We start from the raw sequence: 17,548 nt of genomic DNA on the forward strand, positions 1-17,548 counted from the left end.
TGTTTCCAAGCCAGGAAAAATCATACGCTCTTGTTAGGATCCACTAACATTCAAAGCTGGATGACTCTTGTGTAGACTTCTGAGCAATTTTATGAGGTTGAGGAGCCCGTTAAAAACCTCACTGCTCCTCTTGCTCAAGAGAGTGAAGTTCTTGGTTGTAGCTCTCTTTCGGGAGAAAGACAACTTGTTGGATTTGTTGCTGAGGATGCATGATTTTATTGTCTGAGTTACCTTCTCCTAGCACTGCTGAACTTCGCTATCACCAGACTGTCAGGTCCAAGGCTATGCTAGTCAGACTTCATGAAAGGGTTAAGGCAGTCTGCTATTTCTGAATTGGTAAGGTGACAGGAATAAAGGTAATTGTGATTGTTCAGTCTTAACTGAGCTGGTTTTTTTAATAATTATGGGGTCACTGGACTTTGAAAGTATGATATGATCTGACTTCTTTTTGTTAACTGGAGGAGTCTGGGATCTGTCTTTCAAAAAAGTGCCCTGAGCAGCCCCAGCAAAAGCAGCAGGCATACTTGGTACCTCTGCAAGTCTGATTGGGTAGAGGTAATGATTTTGGCTTCTTGAATTGGTATTTGATTGGAACAAAAAATGCTAATTAATGCAAATTATTGCATTATATTCAAAAGTTAGCCAGTGCTGAGGGAGGAAAGAAAAAGAAATCATGTGTTTGAGAACTTACTTGCATCCAAAGACTGCTGCTGGAAGCAGAGCATGTTAACTGTATGACACTCTGCCAACTACAAATCTTGATTGCTTAAAGGTTGTTTTGTGTACCTACGATCATTTATTCTAGAGGGACTGCTTTCGGATTTATTGGGGAGAGGATGATTGCATTTGTGTTCAGGTTTGTGTCCTTGTGTTATTCTGGGACAGTTTGGGTTATAAATGTGTTTCAATGGACACAAGTGCATGTCTTCCTCTCTTTGTACAGTGTATCTCTTTTTAGGCCAGCCTTTTCCATCTGTTGGTTTTGATATGCTTTTGGGCTCTGAAAACACATTCAACTCCAGAATTCATGTAAGAAGTACTTTACGTGTGAATGAGACTACCTAATACTTAACTGAGAAAGAAATATTCTATTTATCAATAAACTGTCTTGCATTCATAACAAAGATGATACTGAGATTTATTCTATGTTCTGGTGGAAACAAATTACCTAGCTGACCCACAAACTTGTACAGGCACATGGGAAGAACTTACAGCGTATGGCTTGCAGATGCTTAACTGAAGTCATGTGAGGAGACCAACTGCCCTCAGTGCAGATAGTCTTGAGTAAGCCCTGGCATTTTTGTAAGACTAGGGGCTAAGGAACAGGGAGTTTCACAACAGGGTTTATTGGGCTCTGAATCAGACTTAAAAAGAGATGGGGATTGTGTGTGGGAGTGGGTGGGGGACCAGGGGTAAGGGATAAGAATGTCATATACAAACATCAAACAAGCCCGTGGACTGAGGTTAGATTTACTCCTGTTTTCCCATCCAAACCTGTTTTATTGTAACTTTCTGAGGTTCCTTGTTCAAGGATACAGTTAAGCCTTTGTAGTTTATTAACTCAGTGTGAGCGGATGACTGTTAAGGTACCATGAAAACAGAAGACTGGCAAAGACAAGTTGGTTTTTTTTGTTTTGTCTTGTGTCAGTAGTAACCTCTTTGAAAGAGAAACTGAAATGCCCTGATCTCGTTCCTCCCCAATACTACTGCAGACCTTCTGCAAAGGATCTCTGATAGCACAATTCTGAACAGCTGCCCAGCACATGGCTCTTGTTTATGGCACTCTGATTCAAGGCTCCTGATGTTGGTCTCCTTCTTACTCAGCCCCTTTCCATACGCCTCCATCATAACAACATTACATTAGTACTCCTCATCCTTCACTTCTGAGAACTGTGTATGTGCTGGCCTTTCTCCCTGTCAGTCCATGTTAATGATATGTGATTGATCCACAGCTGCATGGTGGCTCTCTCGAAAGTCTGTCATTTCAGTTTAACCATTTCTAGGAAGATGTTGGTATGAAAACATGTGCAGTCTCTCTTTTTCCTTTCCCTAAATAAACTGTTGCTTCACCAGGGCTAGAAACAGCTTCTTACTATAATAGGATATCGACTTGAGTCTTTTGGATATCTTCTAGCATCTCGTAAAGATGCTTTTTAAATGCAATTTAAATGACATTCAACAAGAAGCTAGTCACATAGCAGGAGAAATAGTACTGTATGTTCCATCTCAGCCTCAGCGTGCTTAAGATATGTAGGTGATGACTGATTTTGAGACTAACAGATTCTCAGAAGTGCATTACTCAAGTCACTGTATTGCACTTTCATTGTCTTTGAGTGGCCCTCATTCATAGAGATGAGCTACCTGAAATGCAGATAGAGCTGTGTGTCACTTTTCTTACGGTTGTTTGCTGCCTGTTTTACTTTTGTCCACCTGGAAAATAAATTTGAGTAATGTTCACTTCGGATGTGATTTTAAGGCACTTGGCCACATGGGGCCAGATACCGTGTGCCTCAAACAGCACTTAATGTCCTGTTCTGCATAAACATTGATATCAGTAGAGCTGTCACACAATGAGATGTGCTCCAGCACTGGTAACAACTGAAGAATCTGCCTGAGCTGCAGTTTGACTGAAGTTAGTAAAAATTGATGATTTGTGGTCTTTTGTTCAGGGAAAAAATGGCAGTCCAAAATACTCAGTAACTGTTGCATTGATAGTTGCCTCCCTAGTGTAATTCTGTAACAGAGGTAATTAATTAAATCCCTGAGGTATTGTATATCAATTAGTCCTTAGTAGGAATATTGTCTGTATCTCTTGGGAATGAGTGTGTTGCTTGAGGTTTACAAAGGCGTATCTGTTTTTCTTCTCTCCTAAATTACCCTGTGCTCCTGCCACCTCCCAATCTCCCCCCTTGCTTTATTCTCCTTCCCACCACCCTGCATTAATTTAATATTTCACTGTGATGTTCACTGGTATCAATAACGGTTAGTGTAATAGTGTTTGAGTGCTGTGTGTCTAATTTCTCCGTGTTCGTGGGTACTGAATAGGTTCGTTGTCTCTGTAAACTGACCCATTTGACTCATTTCTCTCAGCCTTGCAGTAGCTATCTCAGTCTTATAGCTGGCTTGGATCTTGGTGAATTGAAGACCTGATGGGGATGATTTAGGTGTATTGCTCTGCCAGATGCACTAATTCTAGTAAAAGGCTTGTCCTAGGCATTTCTATGACACGCTTGAAAAGGCAGGGTGTACTAGTTCTGTTTATTTCTGGATAGGTGAAGATATTTCAGTAAAACGTTGGGATTCATCGAGATGCGTGAGGCAGAAGGATAGCTTTCCGTGCTCTAATCTTACAAAGCAGTCATTGACTTGTCCTTTGGTGTCCTGGGCTCAGTGGCTTGGTTTGACACTGGTGTGACCCCTATACTCTGTCAGAGACCTGTCCAAGGCAGGACATCTTATTTACATGGTCTTTTGTGATTAACCGCATTCAGATGATTTATAAACCTGAATGGCAGTGGAAACAAAATGCTGATTATCCTAGTCCTAAAGGCTCGATGGAGCTGGTTGTGCCCTGCTGGAGCCTGGATCAGCTCCAGCGCTTCCTAAATGCCCTTTTGCTCCAAGTTTGCTGTTGCTTGGGCAGTGCTGCTGAGGTCTGGGGTGGAAGAGGACTGGGACTCTGCCCAGCTGGAATGTGAACTTTGGGCACCAGACTGTTCTCCAAATGCATTCAATTTGTGTTTGATTAGCTAATCTTTCAGTCATGCACCATAGCGCGCTCTCAGTCTTTTAAGAAAATTGGAACAATTGCTAACTTTTTGGCCATTACAAAGTTGGAATAGTTACAGTCTTTTGGGAATAGCTGGTTTTGTCTTCATATTTTGATACTGGATATTACTCTCATCATCTAATCAAACTAAACAAAACTTTCCTTCTGTCCTGGTAAAAGATGCAATGAAAAAACTCCAGCAGCAGCAGCTGAAACACGGAGGTAAAAACTGAAATTATTTTGACAGCAGTTTCCATGTGTGTGGTGAAGTGGTCCACCCTGTAGATGGTAGTGGCTTCTGAGAACTCGTGCTTTGAAAAGTTCCTGTCCTCCTCTTTTTTTCTTGGTGTGTGTTTTGGGTTGGTATGTTGTGGGGTTTTTTTGTTTGTTTTGGGGTTGTTGGTTTTTTGTTTTTTTTTTTCCCCCTGTGTAGGTGGGTGCAGTTCAGAGAAAATACCCACTTCTGTTTGGGGAGGTAGAAGACAGGGTTCCAAGTTTTGCTTAGCCTTAGGCAAGCTTTATCTTCCCGTCTGCTTTATATTGCAGGATTTACGTGGCACCTTGCATAGGTAATAGGTACCCAGAAAATGTAGTGCGGAGGGAGTTGGAGTGCACCAGAGTCTCCCTTGAGCCTTCCAACTGCTACATGATTTCATGATGTGCTACATGGTGGACTTTTTTCATGGCCCTGAGGGGTAGGACAGTGACAAAGTGTGTGCAAGGAATGTGAAGATTCACAGCATCTGGGAAATGGGTGGGGTTCCTCTATAACTGCTGTGTGACTTCTCATCTGTTGAGTCCTGTGTTTTGATGTGGGATGTACTTAGTGTTAGTTCCTTCCCTCCTTCTGAAGTCTAGCCTAGTGATCTGAACTTGTGATATCTTGCATCCAAGGGATGCTCTTTCTTCTTTTTGTTTTGAGATTGATGATACTTTAAAAAAAATTCTTTTTTTCTTTACCTGAGATGTATCCTGCTGCTGCCAGAAGTTTAATTTGATTCATTATTATGGAGTCCTCAGGCTAGATAAAAACTCAAGGGGAAATCTCATGTGACTGAAAAAACACAACCCCAAAGATATTAAAAAGGATAATCTAGTTATGAGGGGGTGTGAGAAACAGACAAGAATTTTAATATTTGTCTCCTGAACTGCAAAATGTTCTCACTTTATCATAGGAAAGCTCGAAGTTTCTAGCACTTAATTAAGATCACACATAAAATGGCTGTCAGGCCAAGACAAGAGTCAAAATGCTTTTTAGCACCTGCAATTGGACCACTCCCAAGGAAGTCTGTACTTGATGGTTTATGATGGTGATGAGACTTGCCAGCCTCATTGCTGGCAGGTACAGGAATGGCATGTGGGAGAATTTAGCATGAGATGGTCTTGTTCTGACACTCAGAGGAATGGACTGAACACAATTTAAAGCTTGCAAACTTGTGGCTGAGTAGGATTTTTGTTATAATGTTCACTATAGAAAGTTTCATTGTATTGTCAGGCTTTGTTCTGCAAATTAAATATCTTTATGTACTTTTTTCTTTGTATTTATAAGTCAGTAATGCAATTGCGATATATCTGTGCTCTCTTCCACAGACATCAAGAACACAAATCATGTTTGTCTACTTCAGATGTTATCCGGACTGTCTGTAGTAATAGCATCAAGCAAATCCAGTGTGCACTGTATGGTCATCCTTTGTAGCTTCTCCTACTTCATAGCAGCAGAAATACCAGAAGAGAAGTATATTTCAAAGCATCCTCAATCCTGCCCCAATTTTGGCTTTAATTCCTCTAGCTAGACTGTTGCTTCTGTACTTTGAAATATTAAACTTCCTTTTGTTTTCATGAAAAGTTTTACACATCCATGCAACACCCATAATTTTTTTTTACTATGAATTTGGCCTTTGTGGTCCTGCAGTTCTTGGCTGTTACCCTCTCTTTTCCTGGGAAACTCTCCTTTTGGGAAGTTGAGTTGGGGATTAAAGCTGCTCTACAGATTTAACATACACATTCCATTAGTATTGGAGTGCACCTTTGCGGACAGTAAACAAAGGACTGTGCTGATGCAACACAGCAGGGAATATAAATGAAGAAAGGTTTGTGTGTTGTTTTTTTTCTTTTCCCCCAGACATTAGAAACTGATCTCTCAAAGCAGCAACTTATGCAAACTATTTATTCCTTAATCGTGTTTGCAGCTTGTACAAGACATTCTGTCTCACTTCATAATCAAAAGAAAAGGTTATGACATTGCTTGCAAGAATCTGTCATAAAACATTGCTAATGCAGACAGTTCCCTGGCTGTATTTCCCCCCCCAGAAAAAGCCATGGCTCCTTCCCTTTATTCCTTGCTCTAGACTAAATGCTACAAGCATTGATCTCTGTGCCCCTCAGACTCTGAAAACTGAATTCTTAGAGCTAGAGATGTGGTAAGGGACTACTCAAATCAGTATTTCTAAAAACAGTAGTTTGCTGGTCAGCCCACAGATGACAGCGCTACTTAGACATGCTTGCTGAGTGATGAACTCTTTCCATTTGCTGGGAGGTACCCAACACCAGCTTTGTGTGCATTCTTGCTTAATGTGTGGGTATTTATGCACAGAATTGCACAAATGGGTGGACCAACGGATACGTTATTAATGAAGATGTTTCCAACTGAATGGGATTTCATTTTTTTGGGCAGGTGGTTACTAGTAATCTCATAAAGGAAAGGAAGACACGCTCTGCGGTACTAGGAAAGGAAGATACTCTGCAGTGTGGTGGGAGACTCTGTAATTAAAATGTCAGTCTCACTCATACTAAAAGGTAACTGCAGTCTTTAAAACCGTTAAACATGAAGTAGGTTCATAGTGTGGGAACTGCTATAGTGTGGTGAACTTTCTGGATCTTAAGGCCAGGAAGGACTACTGAGCTCATTTAACACTGCTCGCTGAACAATTCTTCTCTTACACTTAATGATTTCTTCTGTGCAGATAGCATGGGGGGGAAAAAAAGTTTAAATGCTGAATTACACAGTATTTGTCAGTTGAAAAAGTAGTCTGCAATGATCTCTGAACTGAAGGTGAACTGAACCAGTACTTTTTTCTTCTCCCTTCTTAGTAAGACAGGATTGTAACATCCTGTGATGGAACATATTGGGGGTATTTTCCTGCTCAGGGTGGCATCTTCTACTTAAAACATAACACAGATGGTCATGTTAGTTTGTGAAGGGGCTCTGACATCATGCCCAGATTTCATTCTGGGTAATTATGTTCTTGCCTTCTCAATTGTTGTTGAATATGGCATTTTTCTTTGCTCCATTTCTATTCTGGACTCTTTAGCAGTACAAGATAGCAGTATCAAATAGCTGCTGTGCATATGTGGGTTTTACTATCGTATCTGAGAAATTTGCAAGGCTGTTGACAAGCCAGAAAAATGAGGGAATAGAGCTCAGGCTTCTATCTTCTTAGTCGTGTTAGTGTGCTGGAGAAAGTGTCATCCCCCTGGTCAGACACATGCACTGATAACTTTTGAAGGCTACAAAACCAGATACGATATAGTTGAAGGATACTTCCAGAGGTCAGCTACGCCATCCCACTGCACCAAGACAAGACCACATCAGCCTAATCCATTTATGGCAGGTACTAATCATACATCCATCTGAAAAAAACCCTCTGTTGTATATGTGCTCTTGGGGGTCACAAAGGTACTGGTGTGCTTTCTTGGTTGGTTGGTTTGTTGGGTTTTTTAAAGCAAACAATCAAGCACAGCCCTAGGTAGGAGCAGATAGTGAAGAAGAGGTGTCCATGACAAGAGCTCTGGCTGCTCTTAGCTGAAACTGGCTCTTAGTTTCATTGTTTCACCTATCTTTAGTTCCCACCCCACCCAAAGCCTGCAGTTCTCTGTCACAAACAGTATGCCTCTGTGCAGCTGGGTCTCGTTCCTGAATGAGGCCTTTTTGAGAGCACTGCAGTAAGAGCAATAACTTGCAGGTTAAGTGCCCTTTCACAGGTGACTTCCCTTTCAGTGCCTGGCTGTAGTAATGACACTAAAAGGTTGTCCAAGGAATGATGTCTAAGAAAGGTAACCACAGGTGGATTAGTTAAACCCAATATAGAGCTCACTATAAAGAGACTGTAGTCCACTGCTGAAATCACCTTACAGCTCTATTTTAGATGCAAACAGACCTAGTTAATTTAATTCACTTCCAGAGGAAATGCAAACTAAATAAAGTCACACTTGTTAAGAGGAGTGTTCACCCAGGTTTCAATAATTTTCTTCAATTTATTTTTATGAACTTTTCTGAGCAGACCAATCTTTACTGTAATATCTCCAGGGTAAGGCTGTAGCTTGTGTAAATCAGGAGTGCTTTATATTATTAACTTAGTGCATTGCCTATATATGCCATTTTCTATTAGAAGAGATAGTGTCACCCTCTGTGCTAGGTACTTACCCCCTTGGCAAGGGCTGGGGCCAGTTGCAATAGGGGCAGATACAAGAGAGGAGCTTATCTGTCATGTTTAGCAAGCCCTTGGCCACGTTACCAGATCTGCTTCTCAGGAGCCTGGTCATGAGTGTCTCCGTGATATGACTGCTTCCGTACTAGGGACTGCTGCAACTGCTCACGACTCATCCTTCACAGAGACATGATCTGCTTTCAGAGTCTGGCCTCTTGCTTGGGGCTGAGAGTAAACCTTTTCATTGCCAATTCCTTAGCAGCTGTGACCGGGACAATATACTGTAATAAGATGTAGGTCTAGGATCCAAGGTTGTTAAACGCTGAAGTGGCAGGTGATGCTCTTCTATGTCTTTTCTAGAAGCTCCTTTGGTTTCCATCAGCTCTTCCTCTGTTTAAGCCATTTGCAACACTGCATGCGCTATTCAGCCAGTGCCTTGCTGCAACGTGAGCGTATCCACTGTATGTAAAACTTCATGGGGAGAGATGCTGACAGCTCCTCACCTGCTAAACCTTCTGCTGGAGATTATTGGAGAAATATTGTGCTCCATTCAAACAGGTGGCATTCTAACATTGGCTTGCTGGTGGAAACTTAGCATTTGGGTCTGGGCTGGCCAGGGGGAGAAAGTGTTGATTGCCTGTCAGTGAAGAGGAAAGGTCCCAAAAGGTGCCTTCTGCCAAAACAGTGGCCTTAGGCAGGGCTGCAATGTCCTGGGCTGAGTTAAACAATTTGTGACTCTTAATGGCCAGGGTACCGCCTTCTCCCTCTGCAGTTCCCTGTCCCAGCCAGATCTAACAGGAATCTTACCTCTATTCAAACCATACCCTAAATCCTTGCTGCTTTATGTAGTTTTTATTTAGCACCACAAGAAATGAGTTCTGCCAATCACCAAAAATACCTTTTTCCCTCTGGCTGCTTGCAAAGTGCCTTTAACTCCTCTTGGGGCTTTTCTGTATGAAGGGACAGCTGGTGTAGAACAATTGTGACTGATTTACACTGATCAATCCTCACATTACAGAAAGGCATCTGTCTGGTACTAGCCACCCTGCAGTGCACATTTTTCAGAGAGATGCTGGTGGAAGATGTGTCTGTAGTGTCTCCTGTCTCTCTCCCCAGCCTGACTCCTCTGTAAGTCCTGGGAAAAAAAAAAAAACAAACTTGAAAAGAAATGCTGTAAAAAACTTTAGTAGAGAGAGATGCATTTTCCTCTTCTTCACCCATGTGGTAATGGATCACTGAGGCTCTGGTTTTCCAAAGTTTTTGTCATGTGTACTTTAGCAGCAGTACCTGCCAGAGAGACAGTCAAATTCCATAACTGAAATGTTTTTTTGCTCCCATTCTGGTTTCAGCCCAACTCAACCAAAGTTAGTTTAGCCCATGTATTTGGACTAAAATAGTCTGGGAGGGTGCCTATATGCACCTGAGCTGGCAGATCAGAAGGGTGGGTATCATCTAGTGAGAAAACAGAGTCAAGGAGCTAGGAGCAAACACAGATGCAGCTGAAGGACATTACGGACAACATCCTGATAGGGACATATGCTGCTTTCAGACTTTGCTGAAGGGAAGGGCATAAAGCCGTGTTTTCAGGAAACCCTTAACGTAACAGGAGAGAGGATGGCCAAGCATGGTCTTTCCACCTGCTGCAGCCCACCCTTCCTCTCCTGTTTCCTTACTTTCACCTTCTCAATGATGTGAATGGCCACAGGAGAAGGCCCCAGCCAGTGCAGCTCTGTGTTCCTGCTGCTGGTGCTTATTTTTCTGGTGCACTTTACCTGTGCAGGTAGCTAGGATGAGCCCTGGCAGCCATCAGCTTTCACTGACAGGTGTTGCTTACTCACAAAAGGAGAAACAGTTGCATAAGGTACCTGCAGCTGCAGAGTGGATCTTCATTACTCTATGCTCCAAAGTGACAGTAGAGAACAGTTTGTTTCAGTGGCAGTTACCTCTTCTTACCTTGGTAAGAAGCTCCAAACTTTGTTAATGTCCTGAATGTCTCTGGCGGTCTGGTTGAAAGTTTCCTCTTGGTCTCTAAATAAACTGCAATGGATAACTTTATTAAAAAAGGACACTGCCCCAATTCGCTCTATTTTGCTTTGGTACGAGTGGAATGTGTGGTGAGAGCATGACCCAACAAGCATTACTTTGGAAGCCTCACCTACTGCATGTGATTCAAGTAGTGCCCGCTCCCTTGCACTTCATGTGAGGGCAATTAGCACACGTGCATGGCAATTAGTGCTGCAAATAAAGTCAACACGGGTGTATTCTGCCTCTTTAATGGCTTGCTTTCCTCTTCTGCCAAAAGAGCAACCAAGCAGTCTCAAAGGAACCTGCTGCCTTCTGATATTTAATTTGCTTCAGGCTTACCTTGGCATTCTGCCTCTTTCTTCTGCTGCCCAGCCTGGCCCACCTGCCTGTTCCTGCTACCAGTGCTGCAGAGGAAACGATACCTATTTCTAGCAAATCAGGCCCTGACTTGCCCAACATGCTGCAGTTGGGCTTTGCAGACCTCCAGCACCATCTCTCCCTGATGTGCTTTGTCACTCTCAATTTCTGACCTATTTTCAGCAGAACATTGGGCTGGTTTCTGATGAACTGCACTGCAAGCGGCATCACCTGGCAAAGGAACGTGCCGGTAGGAAATTGCAGAGCTATCCTCCCGTTATCCATCTTTTTGATTTAGGGATCACAGTGACAGGGGCCTTAAAATATCTGTGATATCCAGTGTTTATTTGTGACCAACGATGATGTTCTGGAGTATGGATGATGTGTGTATAAACTCTGTACATATGGAGTTACATGATGTGGTTCTTAATCAGAGTATTAACTGTTCCAAAAGATTTTTAAAATTAGACTGGATATGAAAGGTCTGGCAAAACAAACTTGCAGTTGAATACTCAATGATTATAGGAAAAGTAAGAGGTTAAAATACTAGAAGAGACCTTAAAAGTCAAGGGCATGGAAGTGTGGGTGGGGCATGTTAATTTGATCATGAAGTTTTGGTGCAGGCTTCCTCGTATGGCTTTCCTTATTGCAGCAGAGCACCTTGCACCGTGGACCACTCATCTAGGTTTGTTTTTAGAATGCCCGACAAGTAATATCTTTACAGTATCTCCTAATATGTCTCTTAATAGGAAGCTGGTAGTTTATGAAATATATTTTTGAGGTGGAAGCTGTTTTTTTCATGGGGCGGGATTGCTCTGGACAAGAGTATGGAATAACCATCTTTACTCTGAGTGGATGGTGTAGGCAAGAATAAAAAAGTAGGGCATTAATCCCTGCAAAAGAAAAATTGCCTTAGAGAACCCCTCCACTGAAGATTATACACTGGGTTAATGGTGTTACTTTGGGAGCCTTTTTCTTATGCACCACTGATTATTGAGACAGTTCAAATGTGGGCCAGTTTTTCTTTCCTTTTAAGTAGGGTTTGCACAGAGCAATAAGCAAGCTATCGCTTTCTAGATAATGTGGGTCAAGTGCTGTTTTGCTGAGGAAATAGGGAGGTTTTTTACTTAGCTAGCATTAATACTCAAGTGTTTCCTAACTTGTGCTGAGGGCCTACACTGTTATGCCACTAAATGTTTCTGTAACGTAAGTGTGCATCGAGCCGTGATTTTGTGTCATCAGGACCACTGGATCGTGTGATTTACAGAGCTGGATGGAGCTCACAAAGGTGTGCGAGCCCCATCACGGTGGCTGCCTTCAAAGCCAGTTCCAAAATTCATGAAAAGCAGCTGCCAGAGAAGCACTTGGTGACTTTTGGGAGGAGCGGGGACAGGCAACCAGAAACTGTGTGTAGACGGGACTGTATATCCCTTCTCATGAAGTAATGAACATATGGAACAGACTATGGTTGAGGAGGTCTTGGGGGGGTGGAATATTAACTGTGGTGAAAACAGTCCTGGAGGAGTGCATGCATCCATGCTGGTGCTTTGCACGTGTGTCGTCATGGAATTTCTAAAGAGGGCCCTGAACAAAACAGCTTTGTGGAAGAACAAAACAGCATTGTCAGTGGTGGCCAAGGAAGCTGCGCCGGCACCTCTTTCCATAACTGTGCTCTGAACTGGTTCTTGTTTGCAGCGTTTCTGTGGCCGTTGCATGCACAGCTCTATGTTAGCATCTCCCTACAGAGTTTTATGAAACTGTGGTATAGAAAATGGTGGCTGGGCTTTGAACTTAGCTATTTTTTCTGAAACCAACGGGTTTTTTTCAGACCAGAATAACTTGTCCTAAGGGAAAAACATATGGAACAGTGAGATTTTTTTTATTTTTTTTTTTCCAAACAGCTGTATTCATGACCGTTCCCTTGCTTTGAGACTGGGAGACTGTATTACAGCCCTCTGCAGTGATGGTGTGTCTGATCCAAGGTTTTGTTCGTTTGATCAGCCCCTCGAGCCGGCAGAATTCCTCTCTGCTCCAGGGTGTTTGTGAGGAGGACAGCAATCTGATCCTCCTGGATGAGCATGCACACAGGGTATCTGTCTTGATCGTGGTGGGAACGTGGCGCTGAATGAAAGTGGGGTTTGGTATGTTGCGGAGCATCCAATACTTGTCACAGTGAATGTATGGGACAGCTCGTTTGACCCATCTCCCTTGCAGCACAAGGGGAATGCATATGGCTTCCTGAGGTCCTTGGCTTTCCAGCCTCAATAATGAAGGAGGTGAGGAGAGGTGTGAGGAAGGGGTAAAACCACCTTCTTGCATTGGCTTGGTTCGGTTAATCTGTGAAGCAAAGTTTCCAAAGGCACTCTATCCTATAGTGCCTAGGCGCTCAATGTGGGATGCCTCAGGCATCTGAAAGCTCCCAAGTGGGTCTTCTGAATTTAGGCATTTAAAATCTTCCTAAAGAGCATTTTTCATTGACTTAATAGTGTGACTGCTTCCTCTTGCCTCTAGTCACTTCTACAGAATAAATAATAAACTTGTGGGCTTCCATATTTCCTACTGCTCAGTCAAGCTTCTGGATGTAGCTGCATTTAATAGGTATGAGCTGCCTGACCAATCTTGCATACCACAGCATGCTGATTATTTATGTGATCGGCAGTGGAAATTGGTATGGTAGAGCAGAAAGGATTCTCACAGTGCCTTTGACTAAACTCTGAAGAGCAGACTTCTGCTAGAAATGAAAGAAAATGCAGTAGACTCAGAGGCTAGGTGTCCATTGGGTTTCATTAAAGCACAGAAACATTTTCGGTGGGAATACAGCTTTGAATTTGAATGCTGGGAGAGCAAAAGGGAACAAGTTACTATTGAAAATGCTTCGTGTGTTGGCCTGAAGAGGAAGGGCATGGTCTGTGCTGTGCAGGTGAAGGGCAAGCACTTAGGGATGCTAATGGTTGAGCTACAGCTTCCTTGTTGAATTCTGTGCTTGCAGTCCTGCCTGCCTGGTTTCTTCTGTTCTCCATCCCCTTCTATGTCATCCATGGCAAGAGAAGGCAGTGGCAGCTCACTGTTAAGCAGTAGTGGGATATTAGATGGGATGGTGGAATTAGGTCTGTGGGACCCTCAGGAGGGTCAAACTGGAAGTGGGCTGTGAAGGAAAGTGTGTGTGTGAGGAGACAGCAAGCACTGTGTGTGGGATGGAAGGGGCTTATGGGCCTGTGTGGAGGTGGTAGGGGCAGCAGACTGGAAGAGAAACTGGGAAGGTCAGTAGGATTGTGCATGGACCTGAGGAGAGACAGCTGTGAGACATCACTTGGGGTTGTTATTTTTCACAGTAAACTTGTTTCTGTTCTTTTGAAAGCAAGGATTGCTTTAGATCTGGACCAGTATTATAATATAAACCAGATCAACCAATTCTTTAATTTTCTTCTCTTCCTCGAACAAAGGAAAACATTACAAAGAAGTTGCAATTAAAATGAATTGTGAAGTGTTATCTGGTGCCTACTGAGGAAAATCTCATGAGCTAGCTGAATTAGCAGTCTGATTGTGTGCTGTGTATGATAAGGAGAAGCACAGAGCCTTGGCTATAGCAAAGGGATGGGGCACCAAAATGGGCCAAGTATGCCCAAGCCCTGCTGCTGCCTTGGAAAGGGGCAGTGGGTATATGGCAACAGACTGAGCGGGTAGCTATTGCTCAAAATTGTCTGAAGGAGGCTTCAAAGAGGCTAGAGGGAGGAGAGAACAAGGGGCTGGATGGAAGAAATAAAGACAGACTGCTACTCTGAAGATGAGACCCAGAATGTCTTGCCATGGATCTTATGTTGGGAATAACACTTATTGAAGTTTCCTGGCATGCATGTGCTTGTCCTCCTTTTCACATGTGATTTCTCCGTAATAAACATCTCTCAGCTGGGACTGACAATGGAAAAATTGTAGGAAACTTTCACCAAACGACTCGGTGGTAGGGCTACCTCCTGTTTTGTTCTTGAACTTCTCTGTTTTAAAGGAACCATCTGCTGTATAACTGTAAACACAGCAGACCGCTAGTAAGCTTTATCATCCAAGGGTCAATATCCATCTAATGCAAACTGCTGGCAGGCTCTGGTGCCCTGTCTTTGTGTTGCTGCCACCTTCTTCCAGGCTCCAACGCTGTGGAATTGGGCAAAGCTGACTTTGCAGATCACAAGCTTCCTGCGGCATGGTAACGGTGCCCTCCTGCACACGCAAAATTGCTGGAAGCAGACAGCACCCACACAACGTTAGTGTGGCTCTGCGAGTGAGTCAGGCTGACAGCTGAGCAGGTGCATTTCAGTTTCTCTTTGCAGGATGTTTTACAGTGTCTACTCTTGTCAGGAAATCTTCGGCAGGCAAAGCAGAACACTCTGCAGAATCCCTTTTCCCTCTGCACGCCTTGCCCAGCACCATAGGTCAGCAGTTAAGTGAAGAAGTATTACCCAGAGGGGATGGGATCTTATGTTATAAGCACATCCTGACTGTGGGGCCTTGTGGCTTTGCATAGGGTGGGATTGATTGGAGGAAGCACTGATAGGGGATGTGCTGTACCAGAAATCATCTGTCCTGGTTTAATGTACACTCTGAACCTGCATAGCCTGGCACAGCCACCAAAAGGAGCATTTGCTGTGGCAGCACAAGTATATTTGTGGCATGTGGAGACCCAAATCTGGGAATTGGCTGGGTTTAAAATTACCTGGGGAAGGAGGAGGAGGACAGTTGTAGATGGTGCAGGGGAAGGCAGGACACATAACGTGCTTGTCAGTGCTCATATGGGTAAAATTGAGTATGGGTTCATTATAAGTGAAACTGGCCAAAACACAGCTCTTGAGGTGGTTTTTTTGTGATTTAATGCATGTAACGAATGGGCTCTGACCTGGACCGCACCAGAATAAAAGAGGAGAAAGCAGTTAACACTTCCACAGTTAACAGACAGGCCAGATAATAGGGCTTCAGAGGGCCCAAGTCCTGATGCATGTCTTTAATCTCCGGTCTCTAGCAACTCGTTTTAATTTATCAATCTCATCTTCGTTAAACTGATGAGGAAATTAATGCATGTTTATAGAGACCGCGCCACAAGTGATATGAGGAGCAACTAGTTAATGTTTAGCAAAGTTCTGCTGAAGATGAGGAGTAGTATACAAGTGCTGTTCTGACTGTATCAAGATTCGTCTTGAAAGAAAAATGCTGTTTTAAAGAATGCTTTTGTCTCCTTAATCATTGCCCTTGCAGTGAGTTTAAAATATAGCCATATATTCATCCATTGCCCAACTACTAACATACAGAATTACAAAAGCAGAGGTGGATATCCCTACAACCTAAAGAAAGATGTATGTCAGGTGAATGAAGCCAGGAGAAAGCCAAGCTAAAAAGCATGCAGAGCAAAGTGACTCAGATGGCAGAATGCCCCAAAGGAAACTTTCAACAAGGGTGATTCATTAGCAGTCAAACAGTCCTTTTTCTTTTCCTGCCCTGCTATATTTACATTTTGAAATGTGTGCACATCTCATGGAAATGGCCTTCCTAGCTAAAGTGCTCTTCTAAATGGGAGAAAGGAAGATTTTGTGCTTTATGCTTGATAGGTTGTGAGCCTTGGACTACAAATAAAACTTTCTTTAGTCAGATACTTAATATAGTCTGTAAGGTGTTGCTAAAATCTTGTACTGATAGCATCACGGTGGTTTGGGCTGTGATTTAGACCTGCCTAAGGAGACACCCAAATTCCAGGCCTGGATTGGTGCAAAAAGGAGAGACCTCGAAATTTTCAGATAATCCACGCACACCCTGGCTTTTTCAGAGTGGGCTGAAGCATCATTATACCTGTGAATCCTTTTGCATCCAGAAATCCCACTGAAACCAAGGGAAACGTCCTACCAAGGGGATACGCAGAGTCGTGTGAGCCATGCGAACTACTGAGACCCACGCTCCAGTCGTGCGGAACAGTGGCTGTCCAGTAGCAGCAAAAGTGAATCTCGGATTTCTGCATGGCACTCCCAGTGCTATGCTGTGTCATGCTTGCAAGGCTCATGCTGTTAGTGTGCGAATACGTTGAGGTTTCCTGCATCAGTGCTGTGCTAGCAACAGCCACCAGCTCCTGATTCAGTTAAACCTACCATGATGTGGGCAGACTGGTAGCTGTGATTTACAGGGCTCTGTTGGAATAGAAAGCCTGTTGTCTATCAACACATTGTCCAGGCAGCACAATAGGGGAAGGTAAGCACTGGAAAAACAAGGTCAAAGAGCTGACAATACCATATTGTATTGCGTGACCCTGAGCGAGTGGTTTACATGCCTTGTTTCTGCTATTCTGAGTGAAACCAGAATAGTGCTTGCTTTTAGAAAAAGTGCTTTATGGTCTGTGGGTGGAAAGCATTTGTCTGAGTGTGAAGTATTTCTGTTGTAGAAAGAATTAGCCTCATTTGCCATAGTTTCCCGTTCCCAGACCTGGTTTTCTGGGAGATCAGATGCACTGGTTCCTTTTGAAGATGGAAATCTCTTTGTAGGTGTTCTGTATTTCATTCATCACGATCCATTTGGAAACGCATTTTGGAACAATCCATTTTGTTTGTGGCTTTGGCTGGATTTGCCAAATAGCAGAGTGTGGTTTGGGCTTTATAATGGGATATATGGCCTCTTTGGCTTGGTTCCAGCACAGGTTGGGAAGGACCAAAAGGAATTCTCTTCAGGTCTGGAAGGCACAAGCAAAACGCCAGGCATCTAGTAGCAGAAGCTGGACTGAATGCTTAGTTATAAGCAGCTTGTGTGGTATAACTTGGTGGTCTCAGGCAGCCAAAAAAAAAAAAAAAAAAAAAAAAGCAGAGTGCCTTTCTTATAGAGGATCCCAGCAGATAAAACTGATTTGTAGTGGAGAATCAGTTACTAATTCAGGTTGCTCCTTAGAAGTGGTCTCTCCTGCTCGGTTTTGGTACAGTGGATTGTCAGCTTTCGTGGCATCATTTTC

The 17,548-nt window shown here is 43.2% G+C and overlaps 1 protein-coding gene and 1 long non-coding RNA gene across 4 annotated transcripts in view; both read left to right on the forward strand.

Annotated features, from left to right (window-relative positions):
- Window positions 1-17,548, forward strand: part of ADCY5 (adenylate cyclase 5) — a 220,247-nt gene that overhangs the window by 3,595 nt on the left and 199,104 nt on the right. The window lies entirely within an intron of this gene.
- LOC129208049 (uncharacterized) lies at window positions 2,578-6,523 on the forward strand. The gene is made up of 3 exons (XR_008577664.1): window positions 2,578-2,632; window positions 5,360-5,859; window positions 6,444-6,523. It is a non-coding gene; the product is annotated as an uncharacterized LOC129208049 (long non-coding RNA).

Source organism: Grus americana, chromosome 6, assembly GCF_028858705.1.
Source record: "Grus americana isolate bGruAme1 chromosome 6, bGruAme1.mat, whole genome shotgun sequence".
NCBI classification, from domain to species: Eukaryota; Metazoa; Chordata; class Aves; order Gruiformes; family Gruidae; genus Grus; species Grus americana.